Genomic DNA, 21,459 nt, shown 5'->3' with positions numbered 1-21,459 from the left:
CTAATTTATGGAAAAAGAGTTACGTTACATCTATGCAATTTAATTGCATAACATTCTAACAAGGCAGGTCACGCTCAAAAAAAAGGCATGTCACGTTTAATTCAGGGAGTCTCCGTCCAGATCTTATCCAAACCATAGTTAAAAGGAGACCTTCTAAACTCTAGCTATATACGTAGTCTCCAAAGTTAGTCAGCTACTTTAAAAGAAGGTCCAAAGCTGATTGGTGAATATAAAAGAAATTCCAAAGATAATCGATGATTGTAAAAATAGTTCAAAGCCGATCAGTGATTATAAAAAACTCAAAAATGGTCTATGTGTACTCTCTCCGTGTTTATTTAGTTTGATCGAAAATATACGATATTAATATCCATAATTTAGATACATATAACGTGAAAATATATTATGTAAAAAATCTAATACAATTTTTTTATTTTAGATATTAATATTTTTTATAAATATTTGGTTAAAGTTTGCAAAGTTTGGCTTTGACAAAACCGAGAACATGCGCAACAGTTAGGAACAAAGGGAGTAGGTAGGAGAAACTAGCTCTAGAAATCCAAAACATATCGGTTATCTAAACTGAAATCTCTATAACTGATCGGTCCATGTTTAAAAAGAAACTAATCAATACAAAAACGTGAGCATAGAATGACTGAACTAGAAAGTAGGATTAGTGGAGAGAGAGTTAAGAGGTAGATAAAATAACATCGTGTCGGTTGGAAAATAGCATTTTAAATTGTGAAATATCAATAAATATAGTTAACAATACGTAAATATATTGCTTTAACGTGTGAAAATAAATTAAGAAAACAAAAATTTAAAAAGTACATTATTTTGAGTAACATGTCCATGTACCAATTACCGGTCAAAGTTGTGTACCCTAGATTTACTTTGTCTAACATGTAATGTATTTCATATATATTCATAGCAATGTGCGAATGTCATGTATTTTCCGAACAAATGAAGGAACACAATGTAGGAAGATCAAATTAAATAAAATTTAAATATTATTGTTTAGTTGAGCTGTATATTGACTTGGGGAATTTTTTCTATTTATTTTATGAATAAAAATTATTATATTTGATTAGAAATGCCTAAATATCGTATGGTTGGTGCTCAAGTAAACCCTAACTATTTAGCAAATTGATTGTTAACTTAGTCTGCCGATTTAAAATCACATAAAAAATACTAGCTACCTCTAAATTATCTCAATTGTGTATACCGAACAAATTGCACACATTAATATTATAATTATAGTGTTTTTGGAAAAAAATCCGATAATCATTTACCCAAAAACGAGCGATGATTAATGATATTTTATATACATGTGATTTTATTTTGTATGGGTGGCGGCTATAGACTTCTTATTATTTTTCTATCACATAATGTGAATGTCCATGAGTCCATAAATTTATTTCATGGTAAATTTCAACATTCTAACAATAATACTCCTCTTTACAATATAACAACTAATGATGATGACCATTTGTATAAAAAAGAAAATATGATTAAACATGTTATATGATGTTCTCTATTGTTACACAACCATATAATATATTTACACATTGTGACACGTTCTGAATATACAAGATTACTGACAAGATATGAATATACAAGATTTATATAATTAAAGAACAATGAGACCAATAATTAAATATTATAAGTGTTGCCCTCGCATTTGCGAGGGCCACCTTGCTAGTTTTGAAAACATAGAAACAATTTTGTCAACGGTAGTAATAATTCATATGTGCTATGCATAATACTTCCTACAAGTTGCAAGCCTCATGCATAGAGTACTAATAGTGCTCGCACCTTGTCCTAATTAGCTTGGATTAACACGGATTATCATTGCATGACATATGTTTCAACCAAGTGTCACAAAGGGGTACCTCTATGCCGCATGTACAAAGGTCCTAGGAGATCAATTGCATTTGATTTCTCATTTTTAACAGATCTCAACTTAGGACATCCATACCGGGACAACATAGACAACACATAATTGACTCCTCTTTTAATGCATAAGCATTCAACAACAAATAATATTCTCATAAGAGATTGAGGTTGTATGTCCAAACTGAAAACTTCCACCATGATACATGGCTTTGGTTAGCGGTCCAATGTTCTTCTCTAACAATATGCATACTCAAACCATTTGGTCATGAAAATCACCCTTACTTCAGAAAAAACGAACATGCATAGCATCTCACATGATATCCAACAAAGGTAAAAAGTTGATGGCGTCCCCAGAAACATGGTTACCGCTCAACAAGCAACTTATAAGAAATAAGACACATAACTACATATTCATCACCACAATAGTTTTTAAGCTATTTGTCCCATGAGCTATATATTGCAAAGATAAAGGAATGAAATTTTAAAGGTAGCACTCAAGTAATTTACTTTGGAATGGCAGAAAATACCACATAGTAGGTAGATATGGTTGACACAAATGGCATGGGTTTTGGCTCAAGGTGTTTGGATGCACGAGAAGCATTTCCTCTCAGTACAAGGTTTGGGCTAGCAAGGTTGTTTGAAGCAAACACAAGTATGAACAGGTACAGCAAGACTTACACAAGAACATATTGTAAGCATTATAAGACTCTACACTGTCTTCCTTGTTGTTCAAATACTTTACCAGAAAATATCTAGACTTAGAGAGACCAATCATGCAAACCAAATTTTAACAAGCTCTACGGTAGTTCTCCACTAATAGATTAAACTACATGATGCAAGAGCTTAAACATGATCTATGAGAGCTCAAAACAATTGCCCAGTTATTCCAAACCATATGAAGCATTTCCTGATTCCAACCAAATAGCAATCGACGAAGCAATTTCAGCCTTCGCCATGAACATTAAAGCACAACTAAGAACACAAGTGTTCCAAATGAAAAAGCGGAGCGTAATATCTCCAATATAAGGATGGTGGGATCCAACTTTATTCAAACTAAAACAAAAATAAAAGAAAACAGACGCTCCAAGTAAAGAACATAAGATGTGATGGAATAAAAATATAGTTTCACTAGAAGTGACCTGATAAGTTGTCGATGAAGAAGGGGATGCCTTGGGCATCCCCAAGCTTAGATGCTTGAGTCTTCTTAAAATATGCAGGGATGAACCACCGGGGCATCCCCAAGCTTAGACCTTTCACTCTTCTTGATCATATTGTATCATCCTCTTCTCTTGACCCTTGAAAACTTCCTCCACACCAAACTTCAAGCAAACTCATTAGAGGGTTAGTGCATAATCAAAAATTCATATATTCAGAGGTGACATAATCTTTCTTAACACCTCTGGACATTGCACAAATCTTCTGAAAGTTAATGGAACAAACAAACCCATTCAACATAGCAAAAGCGGCAATGCGAAATAAAAGGCAGAATCTATCAAAACAGAACAGTCTGTAAAGACAAATTTTACAGAGGAACTTAACTTGCTCAAACGGAAAAACTCAAAACTAATTAAAGTTGCGTACATATCTGAGGATCACGCACATAAATTGGCAGATTTTTTTGATTTTTCTACAGAGAGTTCTACGCAAATTCGTGACAGACAGCAATTCTGTTTCTATGCATCTACTTTACCATAGAGACTTTACTTGGCACAAAAACATGATAAGGAGAGGTTGCTACAGTAGTAACAACTTCCAAGACTCAACAAAACAGTAGTAAAATAAACACATGGGTTATCTCCCAAGAAGTTCTTTCTTTATAGCCATTAAGATGGGCTCAGCAGTTTTAATGATGATCTCGCAAGAAATAAGAGTTGAAGCAAAAGAGAACATCAAGAAGCAATTTAAAAACACATTTAAGCCTAACCCACTTCCTATGAAAAGGAATCTTGTACACAAATAAATTCATGAAGAACAAAGTGGCAAGCATAGAAAAGCAACACAAGCGCAATTTCAAGATTCTCAACATAAAGAGGGGAAACTTAATATTATTAATATGCATATAACCATGTTTCCCTCTCTCATAATAACTTTCAGTATCATCATGAACAAACTCAACAATATAACTATCACATAAAGCATTCTTATCCACATGCATAAAAGTATCATTACTCTCCACATAAGCATAATCAATTTTATTAGTAATAGTGGGAGCAAAACTATCACATCCATCATTATAATCATCATAAATTTGAGGCATAGAATAATCATAATGAATTTTATCCTCAATAGTAGATGGACTGAAAATATCATATTCATTATTGTAAACATCATATATAGGAGGCATATCATCAACATAAACTTTCTCTTCTATACCCGGAGGACTAAAGAGATCATTTTCACCAAAACCGACCTCCCCAAGCTTAAATTCTTCCATAGCATTAGCAATAATAGTGTTCAAAGATTTCATGCTAAAAACATTGCTACAACTATTTTGCAAACAAAGTTCCATGGGTTTTTTAATTGGGATTTCTATTTTCGTGCCCTCAGGTCCTTAGTTGTACTCAGTTTTCCCCAGCTCCTTAGTTTTTCCTCAGTTTTCCCCAAGCCCTTGTTTGAAACCCGCAGAAGCAGCTCAGACGGCAGGATTCCCGTTTAGTTGACCGTTCTGTCACGTGTGGGGCCGCGTCGTGTGGGGCCGCGTCGTGTGGGCCCGCGTCGCGTGGGGCTGGTAGAAAGGGACCGCGTGGGACGGGACGAGAAGCGTTTGGTTGCACGTGAGCAGGAGCTGGGTTCTGTCTCTCTCGGCCCCAAATTGGCATTATTAAGTGCACCTTTTTCCCCTCTTTCTCTCGTCCTTTTCACCAAATTAGTATAAAATCTAGAGAAGCTTGCATTTCTGACTTTCTTCAATTATTTGTGCCTTTTGGCCCTCGTTGTTTGCCCAATATGGCAGCAAATCTAGTACTCCCTCTGGTCCATATGTATGTAGTTAAATCTAGAAGCAAATCTCCAGGATAATGTACGATAAATTCACAGTCAAAGTAAATCAAGAAAACTAAGTACGGCCAACAAAACATAGTAGACTAGGGATAGATAATCCCTAGATAATATGGATAGATAATAAGTTGCATAAACAGCTGCCAACATAGTAACAGGTTCTTCACAGCACCATCATACTAACATAACAACAAGGGATCCCTAGCTAACAACAAAGGGATCCCAACAACAAACTAGGAGGCAGCAGCAGCAGCACACGTCCAGGACTCCGCCTACCCCATCTGGCTCTGCCTCCACTTGTTGCTCTTGCTCCCCTTGGGAGCCTTGGGCTTGAGCGGAGGCATGCGCCCGGCGGAGATCTCCACCCGCCGCAAGCTGCGGAGGTGCATGCCGAGCGCCTGTGCTTGGCGCGGAAGGAGTGGACGTTCACCGTCGTGCCGACGTTGGGGAAGGTGGTGCTGATGTTCTCGGCATGCGTGACGAGGCGGTTGAAGTCCGTGGCACCGAGTCTCCTGGTGTAGAAGGGGCACTGTAGACCTCCTTGGCGAAGTAGGAGATGTATCGGCCGACCTGCGGCCTCCGCAGGCACTCGGCGAGTCTTGACGTCCTCCTCCTCTTCGTCGCTGCCGACGTCGCTGCCGGACATCCGATCCATATCAAACGGAAACTAGTGAATGAGTTGCAACGATGACTAACGTACATGATAACAAAGTTAAGAAAAACGGAGTCAGCCTCGGTTAGAGTGGACATGATTATATATCTACGGGGAAGGTGTTAGCGAACTAAAGCTCATGCACAATAGATTTGTGCACAGCAATGGTTCGCTGAACCCCGCTCGTAAAAATTGTGCCCAACCATTCATCATAGGCAAAGAAACAGATTCTAGATCTGAACTAGATCCGAACTCGAACACATTCGAGATTATTTGCAAAATTAAACGGTTGATATCTTTTGATTAGTGCATAAAATAACCGATTGAGATCCCATGATTACTTGCATAAATTAACCGATTGAGATCCAATATTACTTGCATAAATTAACCGAACAGCCGAACCCCAAATCTTAAACGAAATCAAGAAGTGATCAAAACAAAATGGAATAAAATCGGCGCAAATATTAGCCCAATACTCATCCATCTACAGATCCATCTACACCAGCAAAAATAGGGTTCAAAAAGGAATGGGGAACAAAAAAGGAAGCAAACCGTAGTTACCTCGTTCCATGGGTCCGCCAGGGAGGTGTCGTAGGGGTTCGGGGGCGGGACGTACGGCACGGGGTCGTAGGGGTCCCATCCCGCCGGGATCTGACTGCCACCGGCGGCAGCAGCCTCCGATGCACCAGCGACGGCGGCAGCGGCGGCGACGTCCGTAGAGGGGACGGCGCCGAAGATGGAGGCGTCGCGCTTCGAGCCTACCTCGACGATGGGATTGGCATTCTCCTTGTCCATCTCTCCGGCGGAGGAAGAGGAAGAGGGAGAGGGAGAGGGTTTTTTGCTTTGAAGAAGATGATGGGACGTGAGAGAGTTGGCGATGCGTGAGAGAGTGAGAGTGACAGAGAGAGTGCGAGGAGGCGTCTATAAAGGCGAGGGGTGGTTAATGCGACCCGCGTCCTACGCGTGCACAGGTGCACGTCTGCACGTCTTGGACTTCTGCAACGCGACACGCGTCCACGATTGTACGTCTAGACTTCTCCACCGCGACCCGCGTCTACGCGTCAACAATTGCACGTGTCCTCGAGTCTAACCCTGGAAATTTAGATATACTCGGGTATACCCTCGAGTCTTATACTAGCATTTTTTGTGTGCTCAATTTTCCCCTCGAGTGCTAATACTGGCTAGTGCAATATACTCAGTTTTACCCTCAAGTGGCTGGTCAACGAGAGAGTCAACAAATGGGATTAACTAGTTAAATGAGTCATTTAATGTGCAAAAAAATCCGAAAAAGAGTGGCACTTACTCATGGAGTCTTTACCACAAATTGCCACTTCTCAAATCATAGATAAATCGTAGATAAATCAAGTTTTACCACAAATTGCCACTTCTCAAATCACCTAGTAGCTATGAAGGTGCATGGTTTTCCACAATAAGCCCTTCCCAAAACAGCTTCCCCCAAATCATACTTTGTCTAAATGAGGCCACAATTCTCACACTCGATGTATATTGGTATTGCAAATAGTTTGAGGTAGGCCAAGATGGGTTTCATTGTACAAAACACGCATTTTCCATTTTTTAAATCTCATATTTGAATCCCTTAGTCTATTTACTACTCGGGTGCCCTTGGTTTCTTTATAGTACTCGGTTTTGCCCTCTCTCTTCACAAATTCTCGCAGACGTGCAACATCGCCCCGATTGGTCTAGCCCATGTCACGCGGATCGTGCCCGCCGACCGTTGATCGTATGATATAGGGAACGGGCGGGATAACCCCTCTCTCTCTCGTTGGCGGTTAATTAGCTTCCACCCTCTAAGTATCGTTGAAGGGCGGTTTTACGTATTATTTTTCACGCGCTAAAAATTATAAACTCTTTTAGGCGTTATTTTTCACGCAAAAAATGATAAACCATCACCGATTTGTTGTTGCCATTACTTTTCACGCAAAAAAAATGATAAACCATCACCAATTTGTTGTTGCCATTACTTTTCACGCAAAAAAATGATAAACCATCAACAATTTGTTGTAGCCATTACTTTTCACGCAAAAAAATTGATAAACCATCACCGATTTGTTGTAGCCATTACTTTTCACGCAAAAAATCATAAACCATCAACAATTTGTTGTAGCCATTACTTTTCACGCAAAAAAATGATAAACCATCACCGATTTGTTGTTGCCATTACTTTTCACGCAAAAAAATGATAAACCATCACCGATTTGTTGTTGCCATTACTTTTCACGCAAAAAAAATGATAAACCATCAACAATTTGTTGTAGCCATTACTTTTCACGCAAAAAATCATAAACCATCTATCTTTGTATAGAATGATAAACCTATCACGTATGATTTTTGAGGTCATTTAGAGAAGGCGAGAAAAAACCTAATTTGTTACAAAAGCTGGTTTCAGTGAGACCTAACCAAATTTGGCATACATGATGGCATACCTATAACAACAAGGAATATCTAAAAGGGAAAGTTTCAGAAAATTTGAAATTTAGAGTGAAAATGATGCCATACATGATGCTGTTTTTCGAGGTTTTGACCTGAAAATGAATTGGGTATTATAAAGGGAAATAAAAAGTTCGAAAAAAGTAAAAACGAAACAATCTATCTATCTATGTATAGAAGATCAGCTGTATGAAATTTGAGGTTATTTAGAGAAGGTAGAAAAAATCACCTTGTTAGAAAAGCTGGTTTCAGCGAGACGAAACGGCATGCGCTTAAGCAAAGTGATTTTTTCGAACATCTCCAAATTACCCCAAATTTTCCATACATGATGCCATACGTGTAACAACAAGGAACCCTATCTAAAAAGTGTCAAAAAAGTTTGCCCAACCGTATAGCTCTATCAAAAAGAACCTCACCATGGCGCTAGTATAATTTTGGGCTTAGTTACAAACTTTCGTTACCTAACCTTCAACACGAAACTTGTTTCAAATCACTTTTGGCGTACAAGAAACAAATCCCACCTTGATTCGAGCACCACAGCCTCCAAACGATGCCGATGCCGATATCGGCATGGTCGAACGACTATGCTCGCTGCCACTGCTAGGTCACCGTCGGGATGCACCGTCAATCCCGTCCCCTCATTCAATCACTGACACACCAGAGATACCGCCGAGGCCAATGCCGAACGTACATGCTGATGCCAATGCCGAACATGCATACACGCCGCTGTGGGCACGGCCACGCCGCCCCGCTATGCTAGACGCCACAGACCACCGCGAGGTCTTTCCCTTCGCCACCACACTCTTCTAGCACCCATCTATACACGCCAGAAAGGAGAGACACTAGTTTTCTCTACATTGCTCGCGTTCGTGTCGGACACGGTCAGTCAAAGTTTTGAGGTAGTCGTCGATGTCGTCGACCATTTCTTCTCTTCTTTGCATGGTTAAACGCGTCTAATTCATATCTATCAAATGCGTCTGGTCTCGCCTCATGCAGTTCTTTGTGGACGTCGATCTCATCTCGGCACCCCGCAGGCCACCTCCTCCGTGCCATCGCTGTAGAGCTCCGTTTAAAAATCTAGGGCTTCCTACCCGTGTATTGCCCATTATATCAGCGCCATGGCCCACTTGTCATTCGATATACCGAAGCCCCACTCGTGCGCGTTTTGGTCAGGGATACACCGATGCTTATGGTCAAACAAAGATGGATGGTCTGACGTGTCTTTGCGGGCTCTACGTGGCCCCACTAGTCACAAGATAACGGTCAACCGTCGGGCAACCGGCCGTTACATCACGTGTGATGGTTTCAGACAAAGGCTAGGGTAAAACTGAGGAAAAACTAAGGAGCTGGGGAAAACTAAGCACAACTAAGGACCCGAGGGCACGAAAATAGAAATCCGTTTTTAATTTTCTCTTCAAACACCTCATGTCCTAACTCAAGATAAATACTATAAAGATCTCTAATTTTTTTGTTGTTTTCCATTAAGCCTAGCTAGTGAAATCACACAACTTAGTGTTCTCAGGAGTATTCATTTTAACAGTAATAAAAACAAGTAAAGCAAACTAAATTAATTAAAGTAAAACAAGTAATTAATTTTTTTGTGTTTTTGATATAAAGGAAGCAAACAAGACAGAAAATAAAATAAAGTAAAGCAAGACAAAAACAAAGTAAAGAGATTGGATGTCGAAGACTCCCCTTGCAGCGTGTCTTGATCTACCCGGCAACGGCGCCAGAAAAAGAGCTTGATAACGCGTGAAGCACACGTCCGTTGGGAACCCCAAGAGGAAGGTGTGATGCGTACAGCAGCAAGTTTTCCCTCAGAAAGAAATGGAGGTTATCGAACCAGTAGGAGCCAAGAAGCGCGTGAAGGTTGTTGGTGGAGGAGTGTAGTGCGGCGCAACACCAGTGAAACCGGCGCCAACGTGGAACCCGCACAACACAATCAAGATACTTTGCCCCAACGTAACAGTGAGGTTGTCAATCTCACCGGCTTGCTGAAAACAAAGGATTAAGCGTATCGAGTGGAAGATGGTGTTTGTTTGCAAAGAACAGTAAAGAACAATGATTGCAGTAGATTGTATTCAGATGTAAAAGAATGGACCGGGGTCCACAGTTCACTAGTGGTGTCTCTCCAATAAGATAACTAACATGTTGGGTGAACAAATTACAGGTGGGCAATTGACAAATAAAGATTCAATACATATCAATGATGATTACTATGAGATTTAATCGGGGCATTACGACAAAGTACATAGACCGCTATCCGAGCATGCATCTATGCCTAAATAATCTACCTTCGGGTTAGCATCCGCACCCCCTCCGGTATTAAGTTGTAAACAACGAGATAATTGCATTAAGTATGGTGCGTAATGTAATCAACACAAATATCCTTAGACAAAGCATCGATGTTTTATCCCTAGTAGCAACGGCACATCCACAACCTTAGAACTTTACATCCATCGTCCCAGATTAAATGGAGGCATGAACCCACTATCGAGCATAAATACTCCCTCTTGGAGTTATAAGTATCAACTTGGCCGAGCCTCTACTAGCAACGGAGAGCATGCAAGAACATAAACAACACATATATAATAGATTGATAATCAACTTGACATAATATTCTAGATTCATCGGATCCCACCAAACACAACATGTAGCATTACAAATAGATGATCTTGATCATGTTAGGCAGCTCACAAGATCTAAACAATGATAGCACAAGCGGAGAAGACAACCATCTAGCTACTGCTATGGACCCATAGTCCAAGGATGAACTACTCACGCATCAATCCGGAGGCGGTCATGATGATGTAGAGCCCCTCCGGTGATGATTCCCCTCTCCGGCAGGGTGCCGGAGGCGATCTCCTGAATCCCCCGAGATGGGATTGGCGGCGGCGGCGTCTCTGGAAGGTTTTCCGTATCGTGGCTCTCGGTACAGAGGGTTTCGCGACGAAGGCTTTAAGTAGGCGGAAGGGCGTGATACGTCTCCGACGTATCGATAATTTCTTATGTTCCATGCCACATTATTGATGTTATCTACATGTTTTATGCACACTTTATGTCATATTCGTGCATTTTCTGGAACTAACCTATTAACAAGATGCCGAAGTGCCGATTCTTTGTTTTCGCTGTTTTTGGTTTCGAAATCCTAGTAACGAAATATTCTCGGAATTGGACGAAATCAACGCCCAGGGTCCTATTTTGCCACGAAGCTTCCAGAAGACCGAAGAGGAGACGAAGTGGGGCCACGAGGTGGCCACACCCTAGGGCGGCGCGGCCCAAGCCCTGGCCGCGCCGGCCTATAGTGTGGGCCCCTCGTGTGGCCCCCTGACCTGCCCTTCCGCCTACTTAAAGCCTCCATCGCGAAACCCCCAGTACCGAGAGCCACGATACGGAAAACCTTACTGAGACGCCACCGCCGCCAATCCCATCTTGGGGGATTCAAGAGATCGCCTCCGGCACCCTACCGGAGAGGGGATTCATCTCCCGGAGGACTCTACGCCGCCATGGTCGCCTCCGGAGTGATGTGTGAGTAGTCTACCCCTGGACTATGGGTCCATAGCAGTAGCTAGATGGTTGTCTTCTCCCCATTGTGCTTAATTGTCGGGTCTTGTGAGCTGCCTAACATGATCAAGATCATCTATCTGTAATTCTATATGTTGCGTTTGTTGGGATCCGATGAATAGAGAATACTTGTTATGTTGATTATCAAAGTTATGTCTATGTGTTGTTTATGATCTTGCATGCTCTCCATTACTAGTAGATGCTCTGGCCAAGTAGATGCTTGTAACTCCAAGAGGGAGTATTTATGCTCGATAGTGGGTTCATGTCTCCGTGAATGCTGGGAAGTGACGTAAATCTCTAAGATTATGGATGTGCTTGTTGCCACTAGGGATAAAACATTGGTGCTATGTTCAAGGATGTAGTTACTCGATTACATTACGCGCAATACTTAATGCAATTGTCCGTTGTTAGCAACTTAATACTGGAGGGGTTCGGATGATAACCTGAAGGTGGACTTTTTAGGCATAGATGCATGCTTGGATAGCGGTCTATGTACTTTGTCGTAATGCCCAATTAAATCTCACAATACTCATCATAATATGTATGTGCATGGTCATGCCCTCTTTATTTGTCAATTGCCCAACCGTAATTTGTTCACCCAACATGCTTGTTTATCTTATGGGAGAGACACCTCTAGTGAACTGTGGACCCCGGTCCAATCCTCTATACTTGAAATACAATCTCTTGCAATACTGTTTACTTGTTTTCGCAAACAATCATCATCCACACTATACATCTAATCCTTTGTTAGAGCAAGCCGGTGAGATTGACAACCTCACTGTTTCGTTGGGGCAAAGTACTTTGGTTGTGTTGTGCGGGTTCCACGTTGGCGCTGGAATCTCTGGTGTTGCGCCGCACTACATCCCGCCGCCATCAACCTTCAACGTGCTTCTTGGCTCCTACTGGTTCGATAAACCTTGGTTTCATACTGAGGGAAAACTTGCCGCTGTACGCATCACACCTTCCTCTTGGGGTTCCCAACGTACGCGTGTTGTACGCGTATCAGGGCGGAGTCAGGGGAGTCACGGGGGCCCCACACGCTAGGGCTGCGCGGGCCCCCCTAGGCCGCGCCGCCCTAGTGTGGCAGCGCCCCGTGGCCCCACTTCGTTTCCCCCTGGGTCTTCTGGAAGCTTCGTGGAAAAATAAGACCCTGGGCGTTGATTTCGTCCAATTCCGAGAATATTTCCTTTGTAGGATTTCTGAAACCAAAAACAGCGAGAAAACGAGCAATCGGCGCTTCAGCATCTTGTTAATAGGTTAGTGCCGGAAAATGTATAATAATGTTGTAAAGTGTGTATAAAACATGCAAGTATTGTCATAAAAGTAGCATGGAACATAAGAAATTATAGATACGTTTGAGACGTATCAGAGACGATGAATCGACCCTGTTTCAGGAGAAGCGGACGTTAGTGAAGAAGATCTGGTTGGCTGGCAAGGGATTCGGTGAAGTTGATAAAGCCGTTGGAGAGGATCCGGAAGGAAATGCGTTGATTGCTAAATTGTGGAAGAGGTCGGCGGTGAAGCTGATCCGTCGGTGGCGAGGGCGGCGGGGAGCGGATACGGTGGGTGGACAGCCAACACGATCAAGGCTATGATGTGGAGGAGTATGCCGGCGGCGAAGCAGATCTAGTACCGTAGAGAGTCGAAGCTTTGGCGTGTGAGAGTATTTTTGAGCTAATGGGGCGAATGGTTGGTGGGTGGATCCGGCAGGAAAGGCGTTGATTGCTACACTGTGGAAGAGGTCGGCGGTGAAGCAGATCCATCGGTGGCGCGGGCGGCGGGGGAGCGGATCCGGTGGGTGGACAGCCAACACGATCAAGGATACGCTGTGGAGGAGTATGCCGGCGGCGAAGTAGATCTAGTACTGTAGAGAGTCGGAGCTTTGGCGTGTGAGAGTATTTTTGAGCGAATGGGGCGAATGGTTGGTGGGTTGGAGTGGGCCTGTGAGGAGGGTTTGGGATCTAGGCAAGATATTTCATTGTTACCGAATGAGCCCTCCATGGTCGTTGGGTTGTAGTTTCCGGACCAGGGTTAAAAGGGTAAAACTGGTCACGGGATTTTCGAATGGATGCGGTGGGATGCTCTGGCGCGCGGCCGAAATTTTCAGTTTCAAGCTTACGAGCAGAACGACAAAAATAATGTTCTTCCCCAGGGAGCTCTCATTTCTTCCTCTTCTCTCTCTCTCTCCAACTCCCCCTTTTCAGAGTCTCTTCCACGCCCCCGGCTCCTCTCCCCCTTGTCTCGAGCGGCCTCGACTACCGGAGACGAGGCCGACTTCTCTCTATATATTGTACACCCTCTGATCTAAATTAATTGGTTCAACTTTTCTTAGACGTGTATGTATCTAGAGTAAAAACATGTATGGACCATATTTAGATAAGCAAAGTTGGATCCGCGGGAGTAGTAGTTGTTGTAAGCTTAGATCTAGTGTTTCCCATGAGGAGAATGGCGCAATGCAGTCAGGGATCTCGTCATCGGCTTCAGATCTGGCCAATGGTGAATCTAGCGGACCAGATCTGGGGTTCTTGCCGGCCAAACCCCGATCTGGTGCCATCAAGGTGATGGCGCTAACGATGAGGCTTGCTTTGGTCAGTGCTTCGGATCTGGCCAATGGGGAAGTCAAGCTGCTGACGTTCCCAGGAGTTCACAAGCTCGGGGCATACGACGGCGTCATCTGTCTTGCCCGTACACATCTTGGCCTTTCAGCGGCCCTCCTCAGAGCCAATATGCCGTTGCTGAGGCCCTTCTTCTGCTTCGTCCTGACGACTACCGGCGACACCTTCCTAGATGGTGCATCCCTGGTGACGGAGTTGCTGGAAAGGATGCGGAGCAGAGCTCAGATGTGCGGTCGAGAAGGACTTGATTGCTTTTCTTCTATATGTTTTCAGGTCCTTTTTGTAAAGTTGCAGGTCCTATTAGTTATTGTCTAGTTCTTTTGGACCTCTATGTAGTTTTTTGGACTAGTTTCCATTAGCACCGATAAACTTGAATTTTGACAAGTTCACGGGAAAAAATTCCTTCGCACATATGGCCTATAATGTATGAACATTATTGGGATTTAAACTATATGTAATGGCCAACACTTGCGCAAGGGGGCTCGTCTAGTGCGCACTAGTTTCCATTAGCACCGATAAATTTGAATCTTGACAAGTTCTCGAAAGAAAAAATTTGATTCACATATGGCCTATCATGTATGAACATTATTGGGATCCAAACTATACATAGATGGCCAACACTTGTGCAAGGGGTCCTCTAATGTGCACTAGCTTCCATTAGCACCGATAAATTTGAATCTTGACAAGTTCTCATAAAAATTGGTTCACACATATGCCCTATCATGTATGAACATTATTGGGATTCAAACTATATATAGATGGCCAATACTTGCGCAACGGGGTCCTCTAGTGTGCACTAGTTTCCATTAGCACCGATGAACTTGAATTTTGACAAGTTCTCGAAAAAACTTGCTTCACAATATAATATGGCATACCACATGTGTATAAACATTCTTGTGATTCAATCTATAGATGGTGGCAAACGCACTTGCGCAAGGCTCGGGGTCCTCTAATGTGCTCAATAGTAGTTTCGATTAGCATCGATAAAGTTGTATTTAATTTTGAAAGTTCTCAAAACAACTTTGCATATGGCCTATCATGTATGAACATTCATGCGATTCAAACTAAATGGCCAACAATTGCGCATCAAGGGGGTCATCTATAAATATGTGCACTAGTGTACATTTAGCACAGGTAAACTTGAATATATATATATTATTAGATCGGGTTATTAGCTAGCTTGGGGTTATGTGTTTTAAGTAGGTTTTGATTATACATGGTTAGTTATATATATATATGGTTTAGGGTTTAGGGTTAATGGTACATTTAATTTAATTAGAGGACCACGAGGCCCCCTGGCCTGCTTGATGCGCTATTAAGTGTCGTTGGCCTATATAGGGTTTAGGGTTTAGGGTTTTTAGTGTTTAGGGTTTAGGGATTATCTAGGGATTAGGGTTTAGGGTTAGGGTTTAGGGATTAGGGCTAGGGTTAGGGTTAGGGTTTAGGGTTTAATTTTAACATGTTGTGAATTAAAATACAACTTTTTTATTTGTGTGCTACAATTAATCAAAACTAGATCAATTGAGTGCACACACACATTATTAGAGGCACCCACACCTTTGCGCATAAAGTGCATGCATATGTGTGTTGTTCTGGCCACCAACGATAGATCGAGAGAGAGAGAGATTGCAATCCCCACCAATAATATGTTCAAATATATATAGAACTTGTCAAAATTCAAGTTAATTAATTCATCAGCGCTAATTATACAATTAATTACTGAATCTGAGGGATATTGATACATGATCGATATATATAGGCCATATATATATTAATTGGGGTTAATCTAGGGTTTGCTAGCTATATATAGAGCAGGTTTTTATTAGATCGGGTTATTAGCTAGGTTTGGGTTATGTGTTTTAAGTAGGGTTTGATTAGCTAGGGTTAGTTATATATATGTGATTTAGGGTTTAGGGTTAATGGCACATTTAATTTAATTAGAGGGCCGCTGTGGTGACCCAGCGTACCACTGCATGGTGTAGTACACAAGTCGTTGACATAACACAAGTGAAATACCGTTCCACTCATATTACATCCCTCAGAGTAGTACAACAGAAACATATGCGAGTCCAAGGCATGTCTATAGAAGGATACACGAACTGTTTACAGAAGATCAACACATCCTCCTACTTTATAGTGAGGTAAATCTTCAAATAAAGCTTCAGAAGAACGACTCGTAATCTAACTCAATGCTAACACTAGTTCTAGAGATACTTGGCTTGCTATAGAATTCTAGCTACTTAGGTGCTAGGATTAGGGAAAGGTTCCCTTCTATTACTAGTCTAAGTTTCCACTCTAGCTGATGGAGAAGTTGACTCCATTGACTTCATTGATTGAGTTCTCCATCTTGTTGCAGTTGACTCCTTTGTCTTCGAGTTCCACTGTAGTTTCTCCTTCGGTGACTTTGATCTAAGAAGGCGATTCAAATGGGAGGGAATGAGTATGAGCGTACTCATCAAGTTCATCTTAGGAAATAGGTGTATCATGCACTAGCTACAGCCATAGACCAGAAAGTCATAGGCGAATGCAAGTTTTCGTAAACATTTCTTCAAAAGGTTTATTTTATTGAAAACTATCCCCGTCAGTCTTCACAGGTTGACCAGAACTTCATGGAGTTCCTTTCCTGCCGCGTTCGTAGTTCCCTTCCTGGAACAGGGAGTGACAGTCACAATTTGATACACTCTGCAGAGGTGCGTTACTTTTCCCATAAGAGACCTTATCCTTGTTGCCAACCAGGCGTATACTTTCCCGTCCACACTTCCTTGGTGTGAGGCCAAGTGTAAGATCCAAGCCAACACCGCCTTCTCCGCGACCCCGCAGACCCACCCTTTTGTAAGCCTGTTCTCCCCTTTATCTATGGGTAGACCGACCCATGCATTTGTTCTCACCTATACCATTAAGGTAGACCGTTCCGAACAATTCATGTGCCCTATCCTATACACCATAAATAGACCGGTCCGGACAATCCTTACAATCCTTCATAGACCCTTAATAAGTCTGCCTTCTCCTGTATCTAATGGTAGACCGTGACGGACCACTGTCCCCACCTTTACCAAAGATAAACCGATACAGGCAACCCTTATCACTAGTCCGTTGATATGCGAGAGGGAAAAGATACAGCTGACTTCCCCAGAGCCATTATAGATCTTATGGTTAACGCGATATGTACGGCGCTAGAATCACTGGACGACATTGGTACTTAGTCCTAGATGAATAGTACCCATGCAATGGAACCTCCACCAATCAACACATACCATGGTTCCATTGCCCACCACATAGTCATATTCATAATTGTAAAATAATATTTTGCTTTTCAATGCAAGAGTGATAAGTATAGTACTTTGCATATAGTTTGATAAAAATAATCAAATGACATGAGCAAGCGATGAACTTTCCTTTCTTGACTGCAAGATTATGCAGGCAAAAGCTTCGATACGTGAGAACTCCAAATTCTAAAATACCATCATTGTTCGGTAAGGACAATGTTTAAAGAACTGGCAAAGATGCTATAATGCATAGTATGAGATGCAATCGTCCCGAGCGTAACCTAACCTCGATGATTTAGGATGGATGAGTTGTAAGATTTCTGTATGGTGTGTTGCACTTTTAGGATGGTTCTCAAAACAAGGTTCTTATTAGGATTGGTGATATTAGAGCATAAACAATTGATATAATGCATCATAACAATCATACACACAAAGGAATGGTGGTTGCATAACAAGTCAAGAGTAGTTGTTAGTTTTAAGTTCTACAGGACATGGTTGATGATTACTTATACTATACTTCAAAAGAATAACTTTTAAAGAACATGTTGATTAAGAAGTAATAAGTATTTCAAATAAGAACTATGGCTTCTATGATTTGATTGACATTTACACTTCAAAAGAATAACTTTTGAAGAACGGGTTAAACAAGAATAAGAACCAATGTAAATAGAAGCTATGGCTTTTAGGGTTTACGATTGGATTCATTTAGTTCTCTAATAAGGACCAGTTGGGTTCTTAAGTTGGATGTGTCTATATGCAACAAGTATTGGCAGGTTTGTTACTAGGGTTGATTATAGGTATTCTATCAAAGGATGATGGTCAAGGTGGTGCTATGAGTTAGGGTTTAATATAGCTTCCTATTTGTTTCACTAAGTAATCACTAATCGTTTCTAAGCTAGGTGGCTTAAGATTCCTAAATGGGGTTTAGTTGAATAGGAGCATGTGATGTGAATTACTACACAAGATTGGTATTAGGATTGATCTCCATGGTTCTTCTGGGGTTTGATGGTTGAGGTTGATTCCTATGGTGTGATACTAAGCATGATTATCAATGGTGTTAAAATGTGAGTAACAAGCTAGGGTTTGCTCCTAAGTGGCATTAGTTGGTTATATAAGGTTTATTCAAAACTAAAGACATAGAATGATGATTTCATGTGAATTGTACCTAGTTAGATTTTAGTAGATCATGAGCATGCATTCATATGTTTCTTATTAAGATTCTATATGTAAAGGTGAGATTTATATGATCATATGGACTAAACCCCTAGGGTTTTAGGAGTGGAACTAATTTAGGGTGATCACATGAAATAATGGAATCAAGGTCTTATTTATATTAGAACTAGGGTTTCTAAATTATGATACAATTCTTAAGCTAATAATTGGCAATAGAGTTGTGGTCATTAATTACTTGGAAACAAAACTAATAATGATATTAGAATTTTGTTAATTTTAAGTGATTTAATAATTAAAATAAATACTACATAGGAATTAGGGTTTTATAGTTATGATTAGGTTTTAAAATAATAACTTGCTAATTAAAAATGTTTGAGTAAACAACTTTTGAACTAACAAAATAATATTAGCTTTTAACATTTTCTTGCTTTATTATTAATTAAAATAAATAGTAAATGATAAATTGCAAATTAGGGTTTATGCAATACCACTAATATTTTAATTGAAAAAATATGATAAAGAAAACTAATCTTATGATTTTATTTAATTACTGGTTGGTTATGATTTATTTTTGAAACTAAAGTAATTAATAAGTTTTATTTGAATTAAGGATAAAAGAAAAGGCATAAACAATAAAGGTTAAAATAATTAAATTTTTATTTTGACACGCATTTTTATTTTATATTTTTATTGAATAGGATTTATTTTTGTGAGCATTTTGATATCCTATTTATATTTTCTGAACAAATTTGAATTTTATTTATTTTGGCAAAGTTTCAGTGATTTTCTGAGATTTAAATTAAAAGCAGAAACACTAAATGTACCCGGTCTAGTGCTACCCCAGTGAGTGACTAGTGGGGCCAATACCACGTTGGCTGCCACGTGAGGGAAGACCAAGTCAAAATTGAAACGTGGCACGGAGCTCATCTCCGGCGAGGCAGTAGAGGATGGCGTCGATGACAGAGGGTTCCCGCGGACGCGTGTGTAGGCTACTTCGAACCAGTGCGACTCAGAGAACCTAGTGGTGGTGGTGGTGTTGTGACCAAATGGTCGCCGGAGCCTTGCCGGCGGCAAGCCCGAGCGGTGGAAGATAAGGAAAAACGACGAGGCGACGCTATGGGGCACTATTGAGCAAGACGGGGACACTGCAAATGCAGGAGCTCACCAGGAGCACCGAGGGCTGGACGGCGGGGCTTGAGGTGGTCCGAATCGACGGCGACGATGGTAACCGGCGTCGGAGAAGATGAGTTCGGCGTGGATGCTCCCGAGCGCTCCAGCTCGATTCCTTTTGCAGGCTGGGCAAGTCGAGGACGGTGGTTCCCATGGCGTCCACGCCGAGGCCTGGGGATGCTCCATACGGCGGCGAGACGAGTTGGCCGGCGCAGCTAGGGTTTTGTCCTGGGGAGAAATTGGAGGAGGAAAGAAGAAACATGAAACTAGGGTTCATCAGGGGTATTTATAGGCTCCTCACGGTCGGCGACGAGCTCACAAAGTCCACTAAAATGGTCGGGACGTGGCCTCGGCACGTCGCGCTATCGCTCCCCGTGAGAGGAAGACGAAGATCGTCTTCTCCGATCTTATCTCGTGAAGGGGTACAGTGGGCCGGGTTTGGTGCTGCCCCTCTCTTTTTCTCTTTTTATTTTCTCTTTATATTTTCTGTTTTTGAATTCCATTTGAATTCAGATTTGAATTGTTCTCTATTTTGCAGGTTTTTAGAATAGTTAACTCCTACATAAATATCTCAAGTATTTATAAGTACTTTGGGTTCAATTTAAGATACTTTGTTTGAATACTTATATATACTTATTAACATTATTAGGTATGAGAAGAAAATATTCCCCATAGGTATAATTTGATTTAAATTTTTAAGTGTTCAATTTACTTTTCCAAAAGTACTTTAATTACCAAGTGATAGTATTAGTTTCATTTTGTATTTACTTACAAATAACAATTTATAAGCTGATACTAAATTGGTTTCTTAATTGAGAGGTGATGTTATGGTCATGATTTCATCTGCTTATATTTTCTAGAGATTTAGAAAAATAGTAATGAGGATGGTGTTTAAATCATGATTTTATGTATATAATTATTTCTGAGGTTTAAGAAGATGGGTGAATATAGTCTATAATTACTAATCAACTTTAGCTTAAATTATTTAAGATAGATCCTATGCTCACAATGGTTAATTCACTTGCTAAGGTGATGGTCCAAACTATTACACACTATTCCATTTGGGCAACTAAGCAAGGTACTTAGAAGTCCAAGCAGAATTGGATATTGGTTTAACTCTACTCACTTAAATATCATTTAAGTTTAAGTATAACTAGCTTGGTTTATACTTGTGATTTGTGGTACACAAGTTAGGACATAATATTTTATGTGGAGTGGTTCCTATGTGAAAGGGTTTAGGGTTTTGGTGCTGCTTCACAAATTGAAGTATAAATGGGCATGAGGCATGGCAGGGTTCTACTTATGATCCAAAGTAATCCATGGATTGGAATTCAAATGTGGTTTACGGTTTTAGTGGTGATCACCCAAGTGATACACAATTAGGATTAGGATATGGGCATAAGCTTTGGTCATGTTTTATTGGCTAGGGTTATTCTCCTCACTTGGTTAGGATTAATGCATCAAGGCAATTCTAGCTTATCTCAAGTGTTTGGGATAAACAAGGTTTAGGTATAATGCCATTACTCCACCACTCAAGGCATGAGGAATGGTTGAGGTTTATTTGTTAAGGACCTATCATTTTATGTGTTGGATGATCTCTGATTATCCCACAAGTTTGTATTATCATCTAAATCTACAAAGCATGGGCATGCATTGGACATGATCAACTTATTCCTCACTA

Source organism: Lolium rigidum, chromosome 1 (genome assembly GCF_022539505.1).
Source record: "Lolium rigidum isolate FL_2022 chromosome 1, APGP_CSIRO_Lrig_0.1, whole genome shotgun sequence".
Taxonomy (NCBI): domain Eukaryota; kingdom Viridiplantae; phylum Streptophyta; class Magnoliopsida; order Poales; family Poaceae; genus Lolium; species Lolium rigidum.
This window is presented reverse-complemented; position numbering follows the sequence as displayed.